Source organism: Tupaia chinensis, unplaced genomic scaffold (genome assembly GCF_000334495.1).
Source record: "Tupaia chinensis unplaced genomic scaffold, TupChi_1.0 Scaffold000235_1, whole genome shotgun sequence".
NCBI classification, from domain to species: Eukaryota; Metazoa; Chordata; class Mammalia; order Scandentia; family Tupaiidae; genus Tupaia; species Tupaia belangeri.
The window spans coordinates 1,905,460-1,914,041 of NW_006159713.1; the positions used below are offsets into that span (position 1 = coordinate 1,905,460).

The window sequence follows — 8,582 nt, forward strand, 5'->3', positions numbered from 1 at the left end:
AAAGACAAATTGCAAGAGCAATTTCTTACGGAGGGAGAAATTTGTCAGCATTTAAGCATGTTCCTCCACAAAGGTTGGACCGGAGTTTGAAAATAAGCTGGGCAGTAGACAAAGGAATGCAATCTGATATCTGCCAATCGATACAACTGCCAATGGCTTGGTCTTCTTTGTTTAACACGGTTTGGGGGCTCTGTGCGTCGATTGCACACTATACAGAACCGTACACTTCCTGCCCACTGGGAACTCGTTTGGAAGGGACCCCGGTCTGCTAGAGACTTAATTTGTTTTTTTCCAAAGCCAACTCCAGCCAGTTTTCTGGGCAAATTTCCCTTCTGAAGTTGCCCAAACAAATGAATTTATCATCCAACATGATGCCAGCTTAGAGGTTCCATGAGCCAGAATGCAAGCATAAAATAAAATAAATACCTTTGGATAAAGAGGATGGCAAAGCCTCTCTCTATCGGGGTCTTTGCCAGTGATACCCTGGCAACCCAAATGGCAAAAAGAAGTTTTGAAGATTAATTTTTAAAGTGCAAAACAAATTCTGTTATATGAAGTCTTCTCATCATTTTAATTTCTCAGTGTACATGTCTGTTGTTTTTAAATGGAATAAACAAGTCAATTTACAATCCAATTAGCTGTTTGAAATTTGGGCTATGGCAATCCATCAAGTTATAACTGGCCATACAAGGGTATCTCTGTTATATTGGCCACATAGAATGTGCCAGACGCTATGCGTACTACATTATATCTATTAAGAGGGGTCCTCACGAAGTTTGTGGCAAGTGTGTGTTATGAAAAATACATGCACGGATTTCAAAATAAACTTATTATTTAATTCCATTTTTCCACAATTTTTTTTTTTTTGGAGAGGTTTTTGCTATAGGGTGCATGCGCTCGCCAGACAGACGGAGAGGACAGAGAGACAGAAAGCGAGAAATCACCCCCTAGGGGGAATGGCCACACCGCAATCCCTTCTCCTCCATTCTCCTCTTGGGATCTTGGGCACGCACGCACACGCGCCCGGCGTGAGTTTTAAGCCACCGGGTCCGGGACGCGAACCACGGTTGACTACATGGGAGTCCAGCAACATAGCCATTACGCTAACTGCTGGTCCCCCACAAACATTTTGAAGTTCTTCCATGTATGTGTTATCTTCAATGAACACCTACAAGGTAGATATTGTTATCCTTATAATAAAGATGAGGTAACTGAAGTTCAGAGAGGTTAAGTGACTAGCCCAAAACCACACAGCTAGCTTGTGGCAGAGAGAGAATTCAAACCTATCTATTTGGTTCCGAAGCTTAGGGGAATGTCTATTCCCTGTTACTTGGGTCACCACAGTTTAGATTCTGAGTAGGTCAATTAAGTTCATCCATTTCTTCCAGGGCTGATGCCCACGTCAGTAGGATGGATGATTCATTGTCCTCTGCCTTTGCCCATCACCCTCTTCGCAAACCCCAGCCACTCTCAGATTGAAATGAGCATCTTCTCCATTACTGGCCTCCAAACACATCCCATGCATGTCCTGCCCCCAATCCATTAGTGAGATGGAACTTTCTATCAGCAGAAGAAAGAAATCAGCCTGCAGGTTTGAGAGTCCCTAACTCTTAAAATCAAAATGTTCTCGGCCCGGGGGCCTCAAGGCAAAAGTCAGTTTTGTCCCTTTCTGCCTTCAAGAAATTTGGGCTTCAACTTTTTCCTTTTGTGCTTGAAATCTGCAGGGAAGGTGGGTCAAGGATCAGACATTCTTTCTCCCTTAAAATAGGTGCTTAAATAGGCTTTCTAGCTTATTGCTCAAGGCAGTGCTGAGAAGCACAGATTAAACATCTCGGTGCAAGGCTTGGGTGAAGTATCAGGATTTCAGGGATGGATTTCAGTGTTTTTAAATTACTAGATCATAGTGTAGATTTAAAGCCTTAGCTGTAGCCTTTCTTCTGTAGTATCAAAACCCAAATGTTTATCCACAATTTGCCCAGGGTAGGCTTTTCAAAAAAGCATTGTTGTCGGTTGTACGCGGGCCATCAATCTGAGCATTTTTGACCTTCGTTCCACAACTTGACTTCAATATCTGCTAATTCCTTTTTATAAAACAAATTGCATCAGTTGCGTCCGCATTTAACCAACTGCAGCCTAAATTGTTTTTGTTCTCTCTCATAAGTTCTCTCTCCAGATTAAATGCCGTTGCACCGAACGAACTGCTCTCGGCCGAAGTGGGAAAGCATGATTCGATTAGTATAGATTCTGGAATCGGGTAAGTACTGTATCCGTGTCCTCTCTAGAAAAGAGGTGACATGTCATGGGATATTAAGAATGGCCATTTAATGTAAAAACTCAGATAATACATGAGTTAAATGGAGAAAATGAGAGAAAGCTTTTAAGCATTCTCCCAAGACGGATGGCAGAATAATATTATTGTACACGAAACGGGAACTGATCGACACTGTCAGGAGGCCATTATAGAAGTGGGGTATAAAATCATTATGGCAAAAAGCATTTCAGAGAGGCAGCGCAAGGGTAACAACACATAATGAATTATCAATAGAGAACTGGTGATTCACTTATATTACAATAGGAACAGAAAACTTCCTGTTACATCATTTGAATCTGCCACTCTGATGAATGGCTTGAGGACAGAGCCCCATTTCCTTTGTGATCCATGGTCAGGAGAGTTGGGGGATGGATGTGAGAGTCACCAGAGAATATTGTTTTAAATGACGTTTGATGGGAACCAAGGACTCAACACACACCCTTCAACCAGAGCTCAGTGGTTCATCTGAAAGACACCTATTTCCAAGTGGCAGGTGCCACATAAGAGGCTCTGTATAAATCATCCTGATTCCAATCAAACTGTGTTTATGAAGACCAACAGCTGGTCCACCTAGGGTATTAATTTGATTGTTTGAAATAGTGTATTAAACTGTGAATAGCATTTATTTTGCTCATTGAGTTTTTTGGTACCTCCTTAAACTTTGCTCCCAAGATGAGTGTCTGTGTTGCTTCTTTTTTTTTTCTTGTTTATTTATTTTTTTTAATTTTAAGAGACTTTTTGCTATAGGGTGTGTGTGCTCGCCAGAGAGACAGTGAGAGAGAATGTGAGAAATCGCCCCCGGGGGGTGACCACACCACAATCCCTTCTCCTCCATTCTCCTCTAAGAATTTTGGGCATACACACACGTGCCTGGCATGAGTTTCAAGCTGCCAGGCTGGAACTCAAACTACAATCCACCACATGGGAGTCTAGCTTTTTAATCACTATGCCACCTGCTGGTCCTGTGTCACTTCACTTTTTTACCTCTACCTGCTGCCCATAAATTTGTAAGATAGGCAATATTTTCCTCAGTTTACAGGTTAGAAAGCTCTGGTTCAGAGAGATCTCATAACTTAAATTCATGACTTATGAATAGTGAAGTTGAGATTGAAAGCTAGCCTGTCTGACTCAGAATTTCAGCAGCTTTGTGTCTTACCAGGCTGTGTGTGTGTGTGTGTGTGTGAGTGGTTAAATCTTTCTTAACCAGTATTATTTCTCCAAATGTAGAATTTGTTATAGAGTTCTAAAAAGTAATTTGCTTCCATTGTTTGATTATTTCACTTTTTAAAACTAGTTGATGTTGGGACCAGCAGATGGTGTAATGGCTATGTCGCTGGACTCCCATGTGGTCAACCGTGGTTTGAGTCCTGGACCTGGCAGCTTAAACTCACGCTGGGCGCGTGTGCATGCGTGCCCAAGATCCCAAGAGGAGAATGGAGGAGAAGGGATTGCGGTGTGGCCATCGCCCCTTGGGGTGATTTCTTGCTTTCTGTCTCTCCGTTTCTCTCTGTCTTTCTGGCGAGTGCATGCGCTCTATAACAAAAACCTCTCCAAAAACAACAACAACAAAACTATTTGATGCTTACTAAGAGGAAATGTTCTACCTTGACTCTAAAAACTGAGGTACCCATTTGCACTGGTATCTTGAAGAGCCCACTTAAGCCTACCCATTTAAGGATGCTGTTTTGGGGGCCAGCAGGTGGTGTGAACAGGTTGAGGTCTTGGACTCCCACAAGGCCAAACACAACCACGTCCTGGACCTGTCTGCTCACTTGCTCGCTCTCTCTCTCTCGTGAGCACATATGTCCTATAGAACATTGAAAAACAATAATAATAAACAAAATTAAGGGTAATTCTTTCTTTAAAAAAATAAAAAAGAATGCTATTTTTATGAGGGTTCATGATGAGACCATAACCTGCTAGAAATGGTTGGGCTCAGGGATGAGTACTGTACTGATTGGCCGGGGGCTACTTACTGTTCTCTGTAAATTTATCGTGCTTTTGAATCATGTAGCATGGGTATAAATTATCTATTTAGATAAAAGCTAAGCAAAAGTCCAAGAAAGGCATGACTTAATAGGCCTCTCAAGTCGTTTATATCTGATATGGAGATGTCTAAGAAATCATTCCATGGCCATCCTCGGCATTGGAGGTAATAGCATCAGTAAAAGCAAAACACAGGAGAAAAACAGCAAGAGAAGAATAAGCCAAAACAATATGGAATATTATTTTGCCATTAAAGAGACAAGCTAGATCCATAGTGTTGACATGGAAAGATCTCCAAGAAATCGTTCTCTTTTAAAAAAGGCAAGAGTCATGATAGTATGCATGGTGTGCTCACAATGATTTTTATAAGGGTGTATATATATATATAGCTATAAGATGGGACTTCAAAAAACCTGTGGAAAAAATGGAATTAATGTGCAAGCTTATTATCGTGCCAAAAAATGAAAATCAGGCATAGTTTTTGTTATAATATGCATTCTCCATGGATTTTTGAAGAATAAGTAGGTTGTACAAGGAGTCTTCAAAACATCCACAGAAAATGAATCTTAGAAACTTGTACTTTAATTCCATTTTCCATGCACTTTTGAAACTCAGATTTTTTTTTTCCCATAGAGTGCATGAATTCACTAGAGAGAGACAGAGAAAAGGAAAGCGAGAAATCCCTCCCCCCCCCATTTAGGATGCCCATGCCATAATCCTTTCTTCTCCATTCTCCTCTTGGGATTTTGGGCACACATTCACTCACACTTGCCAGGCACAATTTTCAAGCTGCCGGGTCCAGGACTCAAGAGGTTGGCCATATGGAAGTCCAGCACCTTCATCATCATGACACCTGCTCTCCATTCATACAGATTTTTAACATATGGCTTTACTAAGATATATTTCATGTATCATAAAATTCATCTATTTAAAGGACACTTTAGCTTTTAGTACATGGCGATGTTGATTTTAGAACATTTCATTATCCTATAAAGAAGTGTGGTACTTATGAGCACGCAGTTCTCATCTCCACTCCCTTCAACCCAGCCCTAGACAAGCACTACTTCCTGTTTCTGTAGGTGTGTGGCTCTAGACGTTTCATATAAATGGAATTACATACTATATAGTCTTTTGTGGCTGGGTTTCGTGAGGGGCATTGGATTATTTTCACTTTCTAGCTATCATGAATAATGCTGCTATGAACATTTGTGTATAAGAATTTTTCAGTGGAATTAATGAGTCCTGTGGTAACTCAATTTATGTTTAACTTTTTTTTTCTTTTCTTTTTTTTTGGGGGTGGGAGAGGTTTTCACTATAGGGCGTGTGCGCTCGCCATAAGAGAGAGACAGAAAGTGAGAAATCACCCCCCAGAGGGGATGGTCATGCCGCAATCCCTTCTCCTCCATTCTCCTCTCTTGGGATCTTGGACACACACACGCGCCCAGCGTGAGTTTTAAGCCACCAGGTCCGGGACGCGAACCGTGGCCCACTACGTGAGAGTCCAGTGACATAGCCATTACACTAAATGCTGGTTCCCTATGTTTAACTTTTTAAGTGTATTTCTTTCTTCCACGAGTGAGGGAGGCAGAGAGAGAGTGAGAAAAAGAGAGAGAAAAACAGGCACCCAGCAGGTTCCCTCACGCCAAGACACACCCCTGTGTGCTAGTGTGTTTAGGGAGACTTCAGACACAAACCCGGAACCCTCTTATGTGTGTGCCACCGTCTGGTCCCTCCATGTTAAATTTTGAGGAGATACGGAACCGTTTTCCAAATCTCAGTTATTCTGTATCTAGCCTACACTTGTTACTATTGTTTTAATACAGATATGTTTTTTAAAAAATAACGTAAATAGGTAATACATGAATCCATTCTTATTGTAAAGGAGGCAGAACAATTCGTAAATCCCCAGAGTGGAACATTCTCTCTTCACTATTTTTACCATCTTGTGTCCCCAAAGGTACAGATATTTGGGGGGGCATCTTCTCAGAAATATTTCTGCATTTTCTTCATATTTATGCATAGGTACATGTAGCTGTCCTATTTTCACATAACTTTGATTATACTGGTTGAACATCCCTACTCCAAAATAATCCAAAATCTGAAATACTCCAAAATCCAAAATTTCCAGCATGAGCGTGGTGCCACAAGTATTATTGACCTCATGTGATGGGTCACAGTAAAATGATGTGATAGAGGGAACCAGCAGTTAGCGTAATGGCTATGTCGCTGGACTCCCACGTAGTCGACCGTGGTTCATGTCCCGGACCCGGTGGCTTAAAACTCACGCCGGGCGCGTGTGCGTGTGTGCCCAAGATCCCGAGAGGAGAATGGAGGAGAAGGGATTGCGGCGTGACCATCCCTTCTAGAGGGTGATTTCTTGCTTTCTGTCTCTATGTCTCTCTCTGTCTGTCTGGAGAGTGCATGCGACCTATAGCGAAAACCTCTCAAAAAAAAAATGATGTGATAGAAAATATTGTATAACATTATTTTCAGGGGCCAGCAGGTGGCGTAGTGGTTAGGGTGCTGGATTCCTACATGGCCAACTGCGGTTTAAGTCCCGGATCTAGCAGCTTGAAACTCAAACCAGGAGCGTGTGTGGTGTGCCCAAAGTCTGAGGAGGAGAATGGAGGATAAGGGATTATGGCATGGCCATCCTCCCTGGGAGGTGATTTCTCACTTTTCCTCTCTCTATGTCTCTGTCCAGTGAATGCACACTGTATGGCAAAAACCTTAAAAAAAAACTGTCTTCATTCTATGTGTATATGGCATATATAGAACATAAATAAAATTTGTAATTAGACTTGGGTCCCCCTCTTCGAGATATCTCATTATGTATATGCAAACATTCAAAAATACAAAAACTTTCTGAATCTAAAACTCTTCTGATCCAAAGCATTTTGAGTAAAGAATATTCAACTCGTATTACACATACTGGTTTATGATTTTCCATTTATATCAGATCCTGAAGATTATACAATATACAATAATTTTTAAATCAACTGTTCACTAATTTTTTTTTAAATATGTATCTGAATGAGCCCAGAGCAGTGACCGAAGTCTGCCTGGCTCTCTTTTGCCATGGAAGGTTGCAAAGAGGTCTGTAATTCCTTTCACGCACCTGCTCGCACCCCAGTTACGGTCCGAGTTTTTAAACAATTCAGTAATGATTAGAGTATAGAACTAGTCATACTGAGAGCAAGTCATTACTCTGCCAATTACACATTCAATAATCCTGAGTCTCTGTGCCTCAGTGTCTTCATTGCAAAGTGGGGACTGAAAACCATACCTGCTTCATAGAGTAGCTGTGAGGTTTAAATGAGATAACAAATGTGAAGTCTTTGGTTGTGTCTCACACCCAGTAATGGCTCCATGCTATTAGCTATGCACACAGTCTAGAAGCAGACAGCAGAGCAACCACTTTCTTCAGAGCAGTTCTCTCTGCTGTTAGGTCCTCTGGCCACTAATTCAGTTTCATTTGTGTTCAACAGGGGCTCCCCACCCAGAAAGTTAAGATCTCAGTCCTGAAATGGGGTAGAGTCACAACTATGAACCCTTATTGTTTTTTTATGTTTTTTTTTTTTGAGAGGTTTTTGCTATAGGGCGTGTGCGCTCGCCAGACAGACAGAGAGAGACAGAAAGTGAGAAATCATCCCCCAGGGGGGATGACCATGCCACAATCCCTTCTCCTCCATTCTCCTCTCGGGATCTTGGGCACGCAAGCACGCGCGCCTGGGACTCAAACCATGGTTGACTACATGGGAGTCCAGTGATGTAGTCATTATGCTACCTGTTGGTCCCAAGCTTTACTCTTTATTGAAATAAAATCACAAAAAGAGCAGTAATACAACAGCAGATTGTTATCCACTGGGTCCAAGCTGGGTCATCAAGAAGGATATTGATATAGTTACAAAAATGAGTCTAGGTATAGAAGCCAAATCTTCAAAAGAAGCTAGGTTGAGGGGCCAGCAAGTGGTGTAGTGTTTAAGGTGCTGGACTCCTACATGGCCAACTGCAGTTTGAGTTCCAGACCCAGCAGCCTGCTTTCTCATTTTCTCTTTATGTCTCTCTTTCTCTAGTGAATTAATAATAAATAAATAAATAAAATTAGATAAATAATTCTTTGAAAAAGAAGCAGCTAGGTTGAGGGGGAAAATGAAAATTACCATCACAATCAAGAGCATCACTGCTTCCTTCAGATTCTGCCATTTACGATGGGTTGCTACCCTTGTTCCCGAGGAGAAAGATGGTATGTCTGTCAAAGTGAGCTTTTCTTAACAACAAAACA

The 8,582-nt window shown here is 41.6% G+C and overlaps 1 long non-coding RNA gene across 1 annotated transcript in view; it reads left to right on the forward strand.

Moving 5' to 3' along the window:
* The first annotated feature begins 2,191 nt into the window (after window positions 1–2,191).
* The window catches only part of LOC102478407 (uncharacterized), a 21,307-nt gene continuing 14,916 nt past the window's right edge, over window positions 2,192–8,582 (forward strand). Inside the window, exon 1 of the long non-coding RNA XR_334553.2 lies at window positions 2,192–2,254. This is a non-coding gene — a long non-coding RNA (uncharacterized LOC102478407). The remainder of the gene's footprint in view (window positions 2,255–8,582) is intronic.